Source organism: Zonotrichia albicollis, chromosome 27 (assembly GCF_047830755.1).
Source record: "Zonotrichia albicollis isolate bZonAlb1 chromosome 27, bZonAlb1.hap1, whole genome shotgun sequence".
Classification (NCBI taxonomy): domain Eukaryota; kingdom Metazoa; phylum Chordata; class Aves; order Passeriformes; family Passerellidae; genus Zonotrichia; species Zonotrichia albicollis.
In genome coordinates, this window is record NC_133845.1 from 6,001,435 (window position 1) to 6,018,799 (window position 17,365).

Sequence of the window (17,365 nt, forward strand, 5' to 3'; positions counted from 1 at the left end):
TTAGCAAAAGAAAATTCAGGATTCTTTGTAAAAAGTGTAGGATTTTAAAGCAGGAAGGTTTTTCCCAGCATGTCACTTTGTTTCTTCCAATGTGAGCAGGCCGTGGTGCTTCCAGCCTCATGATGTCAATGCTGTTTAATTGTGACTATCATGTTTTAATAAATTTAATGCCAGCTCCTCTGACTTAGAAGGAAAATACAAATGGTGAAATCCCCAGTAATGCTGGGTTTTGTTTAATTATTTTATGTAATATTACAATATTATTAAATATAATATTATTTATATAATATTTATTAAAATCTTGTATAAAATATAATATTTTATAAAATATTATATTGTATTTTAATATGTTTATATTACATTTTTAAATATTTTTTGTTGAATTATTTTTATTTTTGGGGCCAGCAGAGCTTGCTGCTGGGCCACACTATGGGCCCCAAACTCCACACCCCTGGGGACAACCAGAGAAACCCTGCAGGTGTGAAAATCAGTACAAATGCAGAAATCAAAGCTCAAGTTTCAGTTAACCCTTTAAGGAGCTCCAAGGGATTATTGTGACTCTCCAATACCTTGCCAACACCTGCTGCCACCAGCCAGGAGGACTTTTGTGACAAAAACCTTTGGTGTGTTGGGCTTTTCCCCACACAGTGCAATTTCTCTCCAGCCTCTGGAAAAGGGCTGGGATAGGGTTTTGGGGATGCTGGGGCAAGGAAGAATAAAATATTTTCATTTCAGAAATTAAACTGATGATGTACAAACCCCACCCTTTCTCAGAGAGAGTGAAAGATTTCAAACATGCCCACACACCCAAATATTTTTAAATATTTTCTGCAAAAGCAAAGCTGCTTTGAGGCAAAACACAGTTGGGAGAGACAGATCTGTTGGCAGAGCCCTGCTGTAGGGGGCTCGCGTTCACCCAAACGGGGCATGCAGAGAAATATTGGACATCCCCACCCCAGACATGTGCATGTGCACACATCTGGATCCAGGGAACAAAAGCAGCCTCTCTCCACTGTGCTGATAAATAATGGAAAGGCAAAGTGCCCTGCAGAAGCAGCACCATACTGTTCAGCCTCGGGCCAGACGCAGGAAAATTCGGTGCCCATGAGGTCTGGAACAGTGGGATTAATAACACATCAATTTTAATGCAGGGTGGCTTGTGAGGATTTTTCCCTTTTTCCTTTTTTTTTTTTTTTTTTCCCTGCTTCACAAACAGCAAAGTGAATGTTTGAGCATCTCAGTGGGGGGTTAATGAGGACTCTGATTAGTTATTCAGATTTGCCGATGCTGCCTGCATCCATCCTCGGATGGGGGAGTAGCAGGAAAGGGTTTGCAGGAAAAGCTCTTAAAGATGACCTGCTTGGCTTTCACAGCTCAGGGGCATGGAGGTTTTGGGGGGCTCATGCTACAGGGGTCCCCAACCCCAAAATCCTAATGCCAACTTTGAGATGGAAAAGTTAATTTTCTCATCGAAGCTGCTGCACCTTCAGCCATGCCAATTCCTGTAAAGTTTCTGAGGAAAACATTTGGATTTGTGTGATTTTTTTCACTTGTGAAATAAATTCATGGGTGCCCTAAATAAAATTTGTGTGCAGTGCTGGTCAGAAGGATAAGACCAAAAATGATAGATGGAAAAATGCAAGGATGCATGGATTCATGGATGCAAGGCTGCAGAGATGAACACACATGGAGAAAATACACATGGATACATGGAGGAAAGGATGGATCACCCCTTAAGCCACCACTGGGCTGCAAAAATGCAACAACTGCTGCAGCATTTCCTACAGCTTCCCATAAAAGTGTAACAGTGGTTTATGTCCTTGCAAAAAAGCAATGAGCTCACCTCCTGGCTCCTTGACCCACAGATATTTTAAGCAGGTTGAGCTCACATCAGTATTTTAAGCAGGTTGAACTCCTGTATTTTGGGGGTTTCTTTCCAGATTTAGGCTTTTGCTCTTCACCTGCATCAAAAATCAAAAGGGAACCTGAGAAAATGAATGGCAGGTTCCAAAATGATGCCACAAAAGGCTTGAAGGATGGAGCCAGGGAGGTGCTCCACGGCATTGCAAAGGGCCGATAAAAAAATCAGCCATTATTTTAGGAGTCACTCTAGGATTTGTTATTTCTTCACCTAGAAGAAATATTTGAAGGATGAGCAGGAGGTGAAGGCTGTCTCAGTGATAAATTCATCCCAACAGTGAATGTCAGCATTGGATTTCTTTTTGGGTCTAGAGACCCAGCTGGGTCTTGCTTTGAGCATCCCTCAACCTAGAATCCAATAGGGGTTCTGAGGGTCCAAATTCTGGTATTTGTGTCATTCCCCACAAAACCTGCCAGGATCTAGGGGAAAGCCAAACTGGAGTTATCCTGATTTCCCATTGAGGCACTCCATCCCAAAGAGGCTCTTTTCCCAAGGACTGCCTCCATATGCTTTGTCTGGGTTTTAAACGTGTGTTAATTGTTCTGAATTAACAGCTCCAGCTGGAGAAGCAAACAAGCAATTTGCAACTTCAGATAACACCCAACTTATCTCAAGTGATTTAAGTTGGGTTTTTTTTGTTGGTTTTTTTGGGGAGGGGTTGGTGGTTTTGGGTTGGGGTTTTTTTGAGGGGATACAATGCTTTTCTGGTTGTGAATGCACTGCCCTGAGCCTGGCTGAAATCCCTTCGTGCACCCAGTCCATCAGGAGTGGCCATTGGCACATGGTCACAGGAGGAGGTGGGACAGTAGGACAGAGAGAAAAGATGAAAAATCTCTGCATTTCACTTTGCTTTAGAGACAGGAAAAATCTAATATATCCTCATCACTTCTGGGCAAACCACTGACTGCAGAAGAGTTAAGGATTATTTTCTCCCCAACACTTTTTATTTTCTATTACATAGAATCAGGGAATCCCAGAATAGTTTGGGTTGGAAGGGACCTTAAAACTCATCTTGTTCCAACTCCCTGCCACAGGTAGGGACACCTTCCACTATCCCAGGTTGGTCTAAATCCCCATCCAGCCTGGCCTTGGATATTTCCAGGGATGGGGAAACCTGTGCCAGGCCCTCACCACCATCACAGGGCAGAATTTCCATTTACAGCTTGTTTCAAAATATTCAAGCTCTCAAAAAACCCAACAGCAAACTCTTTCAAGCTTTATCCCTTTGCCCTCTTTCATCTTTTTCCCTTTTGTTTTTTTTTTTTTCATTTGCTGCTGTATAGAGGAATGGAGAAGGAAGGACCATGATGATTATTTGTTTACAAGACTGGATTTTCAATTCATTTTGTTAAAGTTGTCATTTCAGCAATTTAATTCCTTTCTAATCTCACTCAGGGTGTGGGAATCAAGGAGGAAAGCCCACCCCTCTCTCCCCATTTTTCCATGCCTGGTTTTAAGAGGAGCCAACAGCGCTGGCAGCAAAACAGACTCCACAAGGAAAGATTTCTATGATTATGACCAAGTGTCTGTTGCCAGATTGAGTGGAAACTCCTCTTGGTACCTGTCCTGGTTCCAGCCAGGAGAGGGTTAATTTCTGCAGCAGCTGGGAGGGGCATGGCCAGGACCTGGTTATTCTATACCCCTGCACATGGTTCTGGGGGGAAGGGCAGGAAGGGGACTCCCTTCCCAGCCGGAGCAGCTCTAGCTCAAGGTGAGCAGTTTGGATGTGAATCACTCTTTTTTTGGTATCCTTTTGTTATTAATATTGTTGCTGCTACTGTTTGTTTCCTCGTTCTGGTTTCCAGTAAATTGTTCTCATTTCAACCCATCTTTTTGATGATGATCTTTTCCTTTCATGCCTCTGATTCTCCAGAAGGGGAGGAGAAAGGGGATCCAGTGAGTGGCAGTGTGGTTTGCAAACTCTCAGGAGAAGCACTAAATTGGGGGGACCATTCCTAAACCAGGACTCTACCCCAGCCAAGACTGAGATGGGAGTCAATGTCCATCAACCCCCAGAAGTTTTCCAAGATTGGGTCCTGTCAATGATGACTGGGGTCATGGATGGTTCTTGGCCCTCCAACACGGCCTTCTGCTAAAGCTGGGACAGTTTGTCTCCATTTTGTCTCCTTTTCCCAGGGGAAAAAATGTCCAACTGTGCCCTGAAGACATGAAGAAGGGACCAACATGGACTTCTGCTGAAGCTAGGACACTCTGTCTCTATTTTGTCTCCCTTTCCCAGAGGAAGAAGGTCTAACTGTTGAAGAAGGGACATTAAGATGCAGCGATGCATCCTTCTCCAACAACAGGAGGCACCTCCAAAACACAGGCCCAGCTCTGTGGGACTCAGGCAGCCTCGGGTGCCCAGATCCCCAGTGCCAACTGCGCTACCTGACGGCCTCCTGGCACAAGGATAAAGTAACAGGAGAAGCGATAAATCACTTTGGCACCTTCCCTGGGCATGGCAGCCCTAGATAAAAACCCAAAACTCAGGGGAGGGAGTGTGACACCACACCATTCCCAGCGCAGATTAATCCTTCTTGATGGAGAATTACAATTAGGGCTTCGTCTTAAGGAGATATCAGCAATCAGATATCTTATCAAATGCCACCTCAATTATTCAAATAATCCCTGGCTCTTAGATTTGGGGGCTGTTTAGGGAAAGCAGTCCGATTAATGTGCTGACACTTCCCCATCACGTCCGACATCCTCAACTTCACGTCTGATTACGGAATTTGCATTCAATTTAATTTTTTCCATCTGGAGTAAATGAATAATCCGAGTACCTACCCCAGCCTTAATTACATTTGTTAAATTAAAAACCTGGGATGTGAGAAATTTAAATGCATGTAGCTCCATGGCCAGACAAACCTGCATGTTCAACCTGCCGCAGCCCTGCCAGCTCCTGCTCCAATTTCTCTTCCTTCCCCACAGCCAGGCATCAAGGAAATTACAACTAGAAAACAAAAATTCTTTCTAAACGATGAAACAATAGATGATCTTTTGACATTTCCAGCGCTGTTTGCAAGGGAATGAGATAAAATGTAATAAATTCATATACTTCTGTGTGTTTCTTGGCTCCAGCAGCTAAAATTTCCATCTCTTTATGCAGGAGTCCTGGGGAGCAGAAATCCTTGATAATGCCAAACAATTCGACACTTTATTTTCTCTTTACTCCACACCATGCAAAACACAGGCTTCAAGCTGCCAGCTGCTGGGAGTGAAACCAGATGCCACATCCCTTTTCCATATGGAAACAGCAATCTCCCCGTCTGGGGGGGCCGTGTGCTCCCCTCAGTCCCAGCCCTCCCTGACCCCAGGGCTGCTACTGGCACACAGCAGAGGCTCCCTCCAACAGCAAAAAAAAAATACATTTCAATGGTGGAATTGTCATTTTCTACACTCAGCCTGGCTCAGGCTGGATTCTGGTACCATCAGACCCAGAGGATATCAAAAAAATATTCGCCCCAAGCTACCACCACATTTCCTAATTTTAAAATAAAGAAGTAAACAGAGAAGTGTAAAACTACACTGAAAAAAACTATTGAACTTGATGAATTTTTCAAAATAAACTTAGCGGAAGCTTGCTGAGTTTCCCTTCTTTTGGAGATGATGAAATTGAAAAGGATGGAATTAATAGGTGGACATGAAGTGGTGATAAGAAAAGTGTCCGAATAATTAAAGAATAATTAAACATTAAATGGAAGATAAAGCACTACCAGCTCAGACCATTTTAGGAGGAATATTTCACAGATTAACTGGAAATGGGAAATGTCAAATAAATAAATTTGGGTGTTGATCTAGATGTCAGCAACAATGAAAACGTTGAGGAAAGCCTTTTTTCAACACTCACAAAGACTGAATTAAATAACTTACATGTGGGTGAGTGCAATGACAGCAATCCCCCACTTTGAGGTTTGTGAGACCAGTAATAAAATATGGTTAAAAATATTCAGGGAAAGCCACAAGCAGGGAAAGTGAGACAGGTGAGAGCAGAACCAAAAACAGTTTTCCCTTTCCTCCCAGCATGTTTGCAGCTCAGACAACACTTCTGCACTCCCAGAAAGATGGATTTGACTCCCCAACCCAAAAAAATCCCTTCAGAGGGGTGAGACAGAGCATCCCCCCAGGCACAGCGGCCATCAGACCTGGCTATCAGGTCAGATGCAGACTAATGGACCTGTGGTTCCCCATCCTTCCTGACTTTCTCCTGCTCGCTTTGGAGTTAACAGTTATGGTTCCGGAGAAGAAAACATCATGTTTTAGCAATGAGGTCCCCAGCGAGGCTGTTTAAAAATTAATTAGTGCCATGCAAAGTATTAGCCACGAACAGTAATTTTAGCTTTTGTACCTTTTTCATTGCCTTCTACACGGTTGTTACTCCAGCTTTTCCATGGTCCTCCCAGCCAACCAGGACCTGCACAGAGCACACCAAGGAAATTATTGGCTGTGTCTCCTGGAAATACCCAGTTCAACAGCAAACACACACCCCAACGTGATCCCTCTGAAGCTTTTAAATAAATTGGGGTCATCTTTGCTGAGTTGTTAGAAGGCTGGGAGCCTGCTCTGCTCACAGAGGTGCCCATCATCCCAAACCAGCAGCTGTTCAAGGATAGTCCCTGAGCAAACTGGGTGTTGTGGTGTGGAGGAGGTTGTGGGTCATGGCTTCAGCCAGGATGGAGGACAGAAGTCTTCCCTCCATGCGTGGAGATCACCCAGACCTGGAGATGGAGAACCTTCCAGGACGGAGGTCTGCCAACCCCAGATGTATCCACCAGCCCCAAAGTTGAAGATTTTCCTCCAAACCCAAGGAAGAAGATCCTCATATCCCATAAATGGAGATATGCTCCCAACTCTGAAGGTGAAGATGCTCAGGGATGGAGCTCCACAAAACACGAGGAAGAACCCACCTAACCCCAAGGCTGGGAATTCTCCCAACCCTGCAGATGGAGATCTCCAAAACCCAAGGACAGAGACCCACAAACTTCAAGGATGGAGCTCCTAACCCTGAGTATGGGGATCCACCAACCCTGACAATGCAGAGCCTCAGAACCCAAGGACCCTCACAACCCTGAGGACAGGGATCCTGCAGACCCCAAGGATGGGGATCCCCCACCCAAAAATGGAGACAGAAATCCCCTCCAGGACAAAGACCCCCAAACCTGAGGATGCAAACCCCATTTGCCCCAATCCCACTGAGGGCAATCACCCCCTGGGACATCAGTGGGTGAAACCTTCACCCCACACTGCACGGAGCACAACCTCGGGTGCAAACCTAAGGATGCAAACCCCATTTCCCCCAATCCCACTGAGGGCAATCACCCCCTGGGACATGAGAGGCTGAAATCTTCACCCCAACCTGCACGGAGCAAACCTAAGGATGCAAACCCCATCTCCCGCAATCCCATGGAAAGCAATCACGCCCTGGGACATCAGTGGCTGAAATCTTCACCCCAAACTGCATGGAGCAGAACCTGGGGTGCAAACCTAAGGGTGCAAACCCCATTTCCCCCAATCCCACTGAGGGCAATCACCCCCTGGGACATGAGAGGCTGAAATCTTCACCCCACACTGCGCAGAGCACAACCTGGGGTGCAAACCTCATTTGCCTCAATCCCATGGAAAGCAATCACTCCCTGGGACACGAGTGGCTGAAATCTTCACCCCAAACTGCACAGAGCAGAACCTGGGGTGCAAACCCCATTTCTCACAATCCTATGGAAGGCAATCACTCCCCGAGACATCAGTGGGTAAAATCTTCACCCCACACTGCACGGAGCACAACCTGGGGTCACCACTCTGGTCTGGCAATGGCCACCCCACAAAGAGCACCCCCAAATGAGCCCTCACTGTGCCCCTTTGGCAGTGAGAGGCAGCAGGGACCAAGGAACCTCGCTGTGTGCACTGCCTTCAGGTGGATTGCGGAGCTGAGGGGAAATTCGCTGGGACATCTGGAATATATTCATTTTATGGCATGTTTCATATCACAGACAGGTACTTTGAAGCAGTTAAGTAGTAGCAGGGCAGCACGTCCCCATGGGTGGGCTGTGGTTTGTGCTTTCAGCCCGAGCTGCACCAGCATGACAAAGGGGCTGGGGAGACAGAGCTGACGTTTTCCAAACACAGCTCTGTGCCTCTGGGGGCAAATCCAGCAAGAAATTAAAACCCAAAAGGCCAAAAAAAAAAAAAAAAAAAGAATAAAAAAGAAAAAAAAAGGAAAACAACCCCCACTTCTAAGTGATGTTGATCCCCACATCAGGCTATTAACAGGCCCATCACAAATTGTAAATGACTCAGATAAATTAAATGGCTTAGCAACTGTGAGGAAAGGCCCTTCTGAAGATTCATTTGTTTTGCGGAAAAGAAATTATTGGGGAATTTTAAATCTTTTCCAGCAGCTTGACACAGGCACCCTGTCAAGCCCACATATTGCTGCTCACGCAGCCCTGGGAGCCAGTCAGCTCTGAAAGAAGTGAGAGAATCAGAGAATCCCAGAATGGTTTGGGCTGGAAGGGATCTTAAAGATTCTTCCAATTCCCTGTGATTGGCAAAGACACCTTCCACTATCCCAGGGTGCTCCAGGCCCTGCCCAGCCTGGCCTTGGGCACTGCCAGGGATGGGGCAGCCACAGCTGCTCTGTGCCAGGGTCTCACACCCTCACAGGGAACAATTTCTTTCTGATATCTAAACCTCCCCTCCTTCAGTTCAGGGCCACTGAAGTGCTCTGTGAGCCTCCAAGCAGGGGGATACAGGAATGGTCCTGCTGGAGAGCACTAACAAGGCTGCACCTCCTCTTAGAGAAACTATTCAAAGCCTTGGCCAATGAGGTCTGAAAATGGGATGATTTGACCCAAAACATCCCCATGCAGAGGGAAAGCTGGCAACTGAGCTGCAATTTTTTTTAAAAAAGGAGGGACAGTGACACAGGGCTGCAACCCTGAGTGCAGGGAGGTGCAGCGATGCCAAAACCTGCAGTGATCCCGCGGGCCCAGTGAGCTGCAGTGATTCACCCCCCAAAGCAGGGAGCCACTGCTTTCCTCCCGTGCTAATTCATGAAACTCATGCATTAAACCTACCTGACTTCAGAGGCAAAGCCCAACTCCCCATTCACAGCCCTTTTAGCTCATGCAAAATTCAGGGGTTGTTCACCTTCAGACGCTATTTCGCCAGCAGCAGCAACTCAAAACCCCTTTTAGTGGAAGTTCAGAGGTATAAAAGATGCAAAACACCCCTAAATTATTCACATGGTGTTTCAATCAAAGCCACACTATGGGGTAAAGGAAGGATCTGGTGACCCTGGGGATGGCTCCCCATCTCTGTCTGGATGGGAAAACCCTTCTTGTATTTATGGGGGAGAAGACAATAAAATAAAAGGGTTTTCTGTGTCCAGAAAGGGCTGGAGAGTGAGGAATGCAAGGAGCATCCATTTTTCAGGTGCATCCAACCAGAGAATCCTGGCTGCAGTTGCCCTTTGGCAACACTGAAGCTTTTCCAAACTTTTATAGCACCAGAGGAGTAAAATTCAAGTGGGACATGGGAAGAGAAATTGCAAACCAAGAAATCCAGCAAGAAAGGACAGAAACAACTAAAATTAAAAAAAAGAATACAAAATTATAAAATTATTATTTTGTATTTCAAACGCAGGAGGTTTTCAGAAAAGGAAAAGCCTTGGAAGATACTTTTTCTTCCATTTTTTCCTCCCTGTTTTGCTTCTTTCTCTTTCATTGAACATCCAGGTGCTTCTGAGTCAGGATTTCCATTTCCAAAATTTTTGGATTTTTCTTGGGGCAAAACCCCAACAGCCCAATACAAAAAAAACCCAATCCCAATCCCAAAAGTAGGACACAGAGCCCTGCTCAATCCAGCCTCAGCTTGAGGCTCACTAATTACCCAGTAATAGTATTTATATGCTGCCGGCACACTCGGAAATGCAGCTCCTAATAACCGAGGTCGGCATCAATATTAATGTCCTGCCTTGACTCTCCATACTCAGGGACCAGCAAGAGACAAAAAAACCATCACAGCAAAGTGAAAAGAGGAGCAGAAAATGAATTTTAGAAGTATTTTTCTCTGTTCGGGCAGGAAAGAAGTGCTTGAGATTAAACAAGGGGAGCAGCACTAAGAGCAAATGTAAGTTCCCGTCTCTGAGGCAGAAATCTTCCAGCAGTGCAAAATTTTTCACCATGCAAACTTTGAATTTCCCCACAGGTAGGAACAGGCCAGAAAAACCCTTCTCTTCCTGTATGGGAATACATTTCTAAAACTCAGGGGCTTCCCCTGACCAGAGTTTCTCTAAGACATTCAGATTCAAATATTCACCCGTGCAAAATTCAGTCCTCTTTTGGCTGTTCATTCAAAACTCCAGGCTTCGGGTTGGCTCAGTAGAAACAACCTCCTGAGAATCTCCTCTTTCCCAGGGATAGTTTGGGAGCATATCCCCCCAGATCCAATATTCTATTGCATGCAAATGCACACAGAATATTTGCAGAAATTTGGCTACTCAGGGCACAGTGTGGGCTGCACGCATGTCCCAGCACTACTCCATAATTCGATTAAAAACCATCTTTTCTTAATAATTTCTACGCAGAGCCACTTGTCACACCAGGAGCATTAAGGCAGAGTTTAAATGGAGTTAATAAAGTATTAATGGCCTGCAGTAAGGCTGTGATGGATTTGAGCTGAACGAGATCAGCACCCCTCGGTACAAGTTCTCGCTGCCAATGTCCGTGCTCGGAGCACAGCGAAAAAATCAAAGGTGTTCCATGAAAAATGCAGTTCCAGGAAATCAGACATTTCTCTTTCCATTTCTCCATCTCCATTCCCTTTCCATTTCTCTGTTTTTCATGGAGAGATGCACGTTTGGGGGAATTTTTCCCATCAAAATGAAAGAGCAAGCATGGATTTAGCATTTACTCTGTGGAGTGTCAGGTATGGTATCAACCCACAGTACTGACACATTAATTCATGTTAATTAATACTGCAAGAAAACAAATGGAAGCCATAATGTTCATGCCCAAGAACTCAACATTAAGACATTCCCGGACCATAATTTTGCAATACTTTCTTTGAAGAAAGTATCGCAATTGCATTGAAAGTATTGAAATTGCATTTCTTCCCAACGCAGTTTGAGAATTTCCTTATTTTTAGTCAACTTCCCAGCAAGAAAAGGGCAAATTGTGGAAAAAAAATTGAAAAGAGATGCTCTACTTCCCCCAGAAACTGTGGCTATATGAAGAAGCCCTGACTGACACATTTTGATTAAACAACATCAACAGCAATGCTGACCCTTCAGAGAAGACCCAGCTCTGTATTGATGAGGACAACAGCAGCAGGTAACACATCAATTAACCCTTCAGAGACCAGCTCTGAGTTAATGACTGCAAAGCAATGAGTAAATTGTTGATCCTACAGAGAACACCCAGCCCTGCATTGATGACTACACTGTGCAGAAGCAGGACTCAAGCCAACTGCCTAAAGGCTGCCATAAAAATCAAATGCTACTATTAAGTGATTTCAGATATTGAAAGAAGTCTCCAGGGATTAATTATAACCTCGTTTGGCAATTTGGGTGGAAAGCACACTCTGCAGTTGAAGCCTTGGCCATCAATTCTGGTCAAACTTGAGATCTTTCTAAAGAGCCATTGTGTGACCCAGTGGAAATGGCAATTTTTCATATGGAATTTTTCCCAAAGCTTAAATCGCCTCTTTATTCAACATCTCTTAGTTCTAACTCGTGGAAAGAGGCTGCGAGGTCTATTCCAGGAGGAGCAGTCTGTGAGGAAATGTCAGAGGGTAAAAACAACTCAGGGAAGAAAAGTGAAGATTTCCACTGAAAAGGCACCACCAGAGGACCCAGACCTGTGGGATCTCAGGATCTGAGTCCTGAGGTGCTGAGCCACCGAGAGCACCCTTGGGGGGCTCGGGAGTCCTGGAATGTTCCAGAAGTGTCTGGTGGCTGGACTTTGATCCTACACAGGAGACGACACCTGTATGAGGATAGGAGGGTTTCACCGGGGTGAATGGTGAAGGGATTGGTTAATTAGAGAGTGAAACACAGGGTTTAGGATTTATGTACAGGGGGGTTTAGAGAAGTAAGATGGAGGAATTGGGGCGTGTCCTGTCCTTCTTCTTCTTCTTCTTCTCCTCCATCTTCTGTGGTGATGGTGGCACTTTGGGATTGGCCATTACTAAAAGTGCACCCAGCAATAAGAATAAATGGTATTGGGGAAAAATGATAAATATTGTACACGTAACCATGAGTATAAAGATAAGTGTCTGTACAGAGGGCGGCACAGTGTGCTCATGGCTGGCTGCTGAGCAGAGCTCTGTCAGGCTGAAAGAACATCTTTTAGATAAACAATTAATAAACATAAAAACCGAAAGAAGAACTGAAGCCTCTTCTCATCCTTCGATACGCGGGCTGCCCCAAGGCCACCCCGGGCCTTTCCAGACCCTTCAAACAGCCGAAAACCCGACCCAGACCCAAAACCAGGAGGGGTTTGTTTGGTTTGGTTTTTCTTTGTTGGGGCGATGGAAGAAGAACCACGAGAAGGAGTAACACCTTCTTCCACCTTCTTCTTTTGGACATTCATTTTGCTTCTCCAGCCACAACCCTCAGAGATCCTCCCCACCACTTCCAAGGCAGAGCAGTGAAAGGAGAGCCCCTTCCTCCAACCCTTCCATCAGCACCACAGGAAACACCAAATTCACCACACCTCACAAATCCCTCCCTGCCTTCCCTGAGGATCCTCCAAAATATCCAAAACCTTCTCAAAATCATGACCTGCCAAACAAATAACTGAAATCAAACAAAAAATGAGTGAATTAATAAATTTGGAGCTGCACAATCCACTCGCCATACCAGACACAGCGCTCCAAGTCTGCCCCCATTGCTCTCCCATGAGCTGCAAGGACTGAGAGAAATAAAAGTGATTTTGAGCCTTGCTGCAGCTTTTCAGCTCTCTCTGAGATATTATTGGCTGATCTCCTACACAGCTGCTCCCCACTGAATAGGAAAATCCCACCTCCAGTGCCATTGGCCATCGACCAATGTGGGAATAAATGCAAGTTTTGGGGTTTTTCTTTCAGTTGATGTGAATTATTTGGGATTTTTTTTTTTTTTTGGCTAAGAAATATGTGGTGATTTATCGAAAACTGCATTTAGATGGAAAAATCCCCTCTTTGCTGTCTCATCCCTAAGTGGGCAGCTGAGGGTGGCCCAGTGCAGTGACCAAGTGGGTCAGGACTATTTAACACCAAAAACTGGGGAGAAATATTTTATTTCTTCAGCAATAAATGCTCCTTTTCCCAAAGTGGTAGTTCAGAATGGAGAAAAACATTCAGTTTTGAAATGCCTCAATGAAATTTAATTTTTGGTTTGAATCAACAGCTTCACTCGGTGCCATTTTAATGCTATTTTATGCTGAAATGTCAATTGGAAACTAACATTTTAAAATGTCAAAACATTTCACGTCTGCAGACGGTGCCGATAGTTTTTTACTTCCATGTGTCCAAACAGAAAATGCTTTTGGAATTTTACCATGGAAAGGAAAAAAAAATTAAAATAAAAAAATATATACATATATATAAATCAATATTTTGACTTCCTGGAATGAAAACAAAGTTAAAATACAATATTTCCTCTAGGATGCAAACAATATTTTCTGACAAGCTGTAATCACCAAAAAGCAATCTGAGCCAAATATTTGCTACCACAGTCTGTTCTAGCTTGATGGCAAGAGAAGAAAAAGAGATTTTTGATATTGAAGCTTCTCTGAACCCTTTTTTGCCAATTATTTCCAGCAAAGCTCCTTCCACCACACAGAACCATTTCCAGTGCACTGATTTTCCTTAATAGTGGGGGAAAAAACCTCAAAAAATGATGGTTTTTCTTCTCTAAAAAAGGAGAAATTGGGGAGTTTTGAATTTTGGGGGGGGATTTGAATTTTGGGAGGATTTTCCCTGTATTTTGCACTGATGACAGCAGTCTGGGGGAACTGGGGATGAAATGGAACTGGGAGGTTTTTACCACAGGGCAGAGAACACGTGCACAGGGTGTGGGGGTTTTATCCAATGTAAATGCAATTATCCAGTGATCTAACCTTTTAAATTCCTGCCTTGCCCGTGCGTTACCAAAAAAACAAATGGAATAAAAATAGGAAAAGAAAGCAAATAGAAGACAAGCAATACAGGGCAGTCACAGTAAAAAAAAAAAAATAGAATTTTGCTTATTTTTCTGGTTCCAGGGGCAGGGTGCAGACACACAGAGTTGGAAAATGGGATGAAAACTGGTTGTTTTGGGAGTTTTAATCGGCCAAGTTTCTCATTCCAAACCTCACAGCTCCATCATCCTTGAGGGTGCAGCTCAGCCACCCTCCATCACCTTTACATCTCCTCCAAATTTCTGTTTTTCTCCTTTTTTTTTCCCAGCCCAGGCTCCAGCCCCGCGCGGGGAATAAGCGCAATTATCTCGTCTCGCCACATTTTTCCAGCTCTGCCTGAGGTTTAATTAAAGCCAAGAGAAAAACACAGAGGAGCAGCACCGGGTTCTGATATCGCCCCACCACATGTGGCAGGGAGAGGGGGGAAAAATGGGGGGGAAAAAAAACACATAGAGAAAAAAAAAAAATAGGAAAAAAAACCCCATCCCCTTCATCATCGACTTTTTAATTTAGCAAAGCTTCCTGGATATTGCTCCCTTATCACATTTCCTTTAAAAAATTATATATATATATAAATGTAGCTATGCAGGTGTCCATGAATATATGACAGTAGGATGTGCACACACCCTATCTCTATAAAAAATATATAAATATAAGTGTAGCCTAATCCCCTGTAATCTCCTTGAATTACACCTCAGCCGCCCTCCTCACAGGTGACCTTTCCACAAAAGGCTGTTTCTATGCCAACAGCATTGTTTGAGGCAGGCAAGAGAAAAAATACAGCACAATAATCTGTAATTTTTCCTTAATTCAGTGTTTTCACCCACGGTTAGCAGCCAGTTGATGCTAGGAACATCCCGATCACAGCAACAAAAAATTGTATTAAAAAAAAATTAATACCTAGGATTTGAATACGAAGGGAAGAGGGGAGTAACCTTGGCCTAATCTAGATTTTGACTGAATTTCTGGAATTGTTTTTTCAGTGTAATTCCCCTCATTTGGGGCTTTAGGAGCAAAATCCTGCAGTTTTAAGCTCCTTTCCATCTTGAAATCTGCATTTCTCTCTCCTGCTCCATCTCATCTGGCCAACAAAATCCACAGGTATCAGTTCCTACCAACAATTCCATTTATGGAAAAGTCGCAAAATCTCTTTTTTTTCCCCATTTTTACTGTTTTTTGAGGAATTCCACCAAGTAGTTCATCTCCAGTGGGGGAAAAAAAAATAAAATTACCATGCATAACAGATCTGAAAAGCTTGAGAAATTGTTACAACAAAAGCAAGCCAGCAAACAATGTCAGGTAATAAGTGCTTATGAGATTTGACTGAGCAAAAGCAGCTCAATATAAATAATTTCCAAGAGAAAAAGACTCTTTTGGGTCTGGATAATGTTAACTGCATTTTAAATTTGGGATATTTTCCCTCACTTTTATCAATTCCTGGAGTTCCAACTCAGCCCATAAACTCATCCCAAAGCAGAGAATCTAACAACGATACAGAGAAAGAAAAATGAGATTTTTCCAGCACGAGTTTTGGTGGATTTTGGAGTGTGGCACAAAGACCCATTGACTGTTGGCTTGAAGCATCCCCAAAATTTGTATTTTTCTGGTTTGTTGAGAAAGGGACAACCTCCAGAATCCTGCATATTCTTCTTATTGGCTGGTGGGGATTTATTTCTGTGTTTCTTCTGACCCAACCCCAACATCTTCATGGGTCCCAGAGGGAAAACATTTCCCAACAGATCCATCTCACAGGCGCTGAACCAAGAGGATAAAAATACCGGTTGCCATGGGAACATAAACTCTGGAGTTTGAAAATACCAGAATTAAACCTTACACTAATTTCAATCCTTAAATCCCTGGTTTCGCATCTGTGTTTTGGTGGGTTTGAGGGGTTTGGAGCAAAAAAAATCTAAATTTCAAACCTCTGCCAGGGTTTAACATCCTTACAGATATTTCCCCACAGCTGAATGCATCCTCAAGCCAGGAATACATTGATAAATTTTAAAATTTAAATGCAGAGTTAATTTTAAGACAGAAATTATTTTCTAATTTAATAACAATTTTGTAATTTAATAAGGTACATTATTCTCTAATTCAATAATCTAAGTGACTTTTAAATTATAAACAAGGATTAGTCCTGGCTTGTGGAATCACCTCGCACCACCCAGCCTTGGAATCTGCCCCGTGGATAATTCCTGCAATCAGGGCAAGGAGTTGATCACCCAGGGCCAATGGATACAAAATTAATTTCTGCATCCTTCTTTTTTTTAAAAAAAAGCTTCTGAGATTAATTTTACTTGCTCAAAATACACTGCAATCCATTAATAATAATAATAATAATAATAATAATAATAATAATAATAATAATAATAATAATAATAATAATAGTAGTAAAGGCCCAGAGCTAATGATGCTCAGACAGAGAATCCCCAGTTCAGTGGCAGCAAAAGCTTCAAAAAGGTTTAATGCAACTTTTGGAGTTGGTGTTGAGTGAAATTGCTCAGCCCAAACAGGGAAAAGCCACACTCAAAGGAAAATAAATAATGTTTTACTCATTAATAAGGAGTAAATTTGGGATCAGCAGCACAGGGAATGTTCAGCTAGGCAAAGCTGAGTGATAATAAAAGAATCGTGAGCGAGAAGGGGACATCAATATTCCTCATCACAAAGGAAGATTCCAATCATTAAACTTGAGTTTCCAAAGGAAAAATGGAAGAGGGAATCCCCTCCCAATATCAGAAAAACAGAATTTTTCTGCAACTAATCAGAGTTAACTATCAGAGTTACTGCACCTAATTAGTTGGCAGCAACAATAAAATTGCTTTTTGCCAGCATCAGAGGAGTGCTGAGGGCTGGCAGGGTTTCCATGGGGGGCTGCGGCTTTGTTGGATGTTTTTCCAACACTGTCCCAAAGTGTTTGGAGCTTTCAAAGAGCTGAATCAATTCAACCTCAACCAGTTTAACAAGGGTTAAATTTCCTTCAAACACATTTCAGGCTGATGCTTTGGACTCGCCCCAGTCCCAGCTGCAAAACTTCAGGTGACAGAGACAACGTGGCACCCTGGGGCTGCCACAAATAACAATTTCCACTGTCTTTTCTCCCAAAACAGCGGGGATGCTGCATAATTTCATTCCTCCAGAGGACCCAGCCACAATCCTGCTGCATTTGGAGGAAAATCTGAGTTTTGGGGCGTTGTGGATGTCAGTGGGACCCTCTGTGGGGTGGAGAAGGAACCGCGGGGATTTACTTACCCAGGTGACGCTTTCCTGTGGCAGCAATATCCCC

General features: G+C 43.7%; 1 protein-coding gene across 3 annotated transcripts in view; it reads right to left on the bottom strand.

The window, feature by feature from the left end:
- PKNOX2 (PBX/knotted 1 homeobox 2) overlaps positions 1-17,365 on the bottom strand; it is a 112,269-nt gene that overhangs the window by 45,743 nt on the left and 49,161 nt on the right. The window contains exons 2-3 of one of the 3 annotated variants that reach the window (XM_074527892.1): positions 6,270-6,335; positions 4,790-4,874 (exon numbers count right to left, since the gene is read on the bottom strand). The exons of 1 other annotated variant lie outside the window; for it this stretch is intronic. The gene's annotated coding sequence lies outside the window, so the exon portion shown is untranslated. The remainder of the gene's footprint in view (positions 1-4,789; positions 4,875-6,269; positions 6,336-17,365) is intronic. One more of the 3 variants, XM_074527891.1, reaches the window with a different exon arrangement.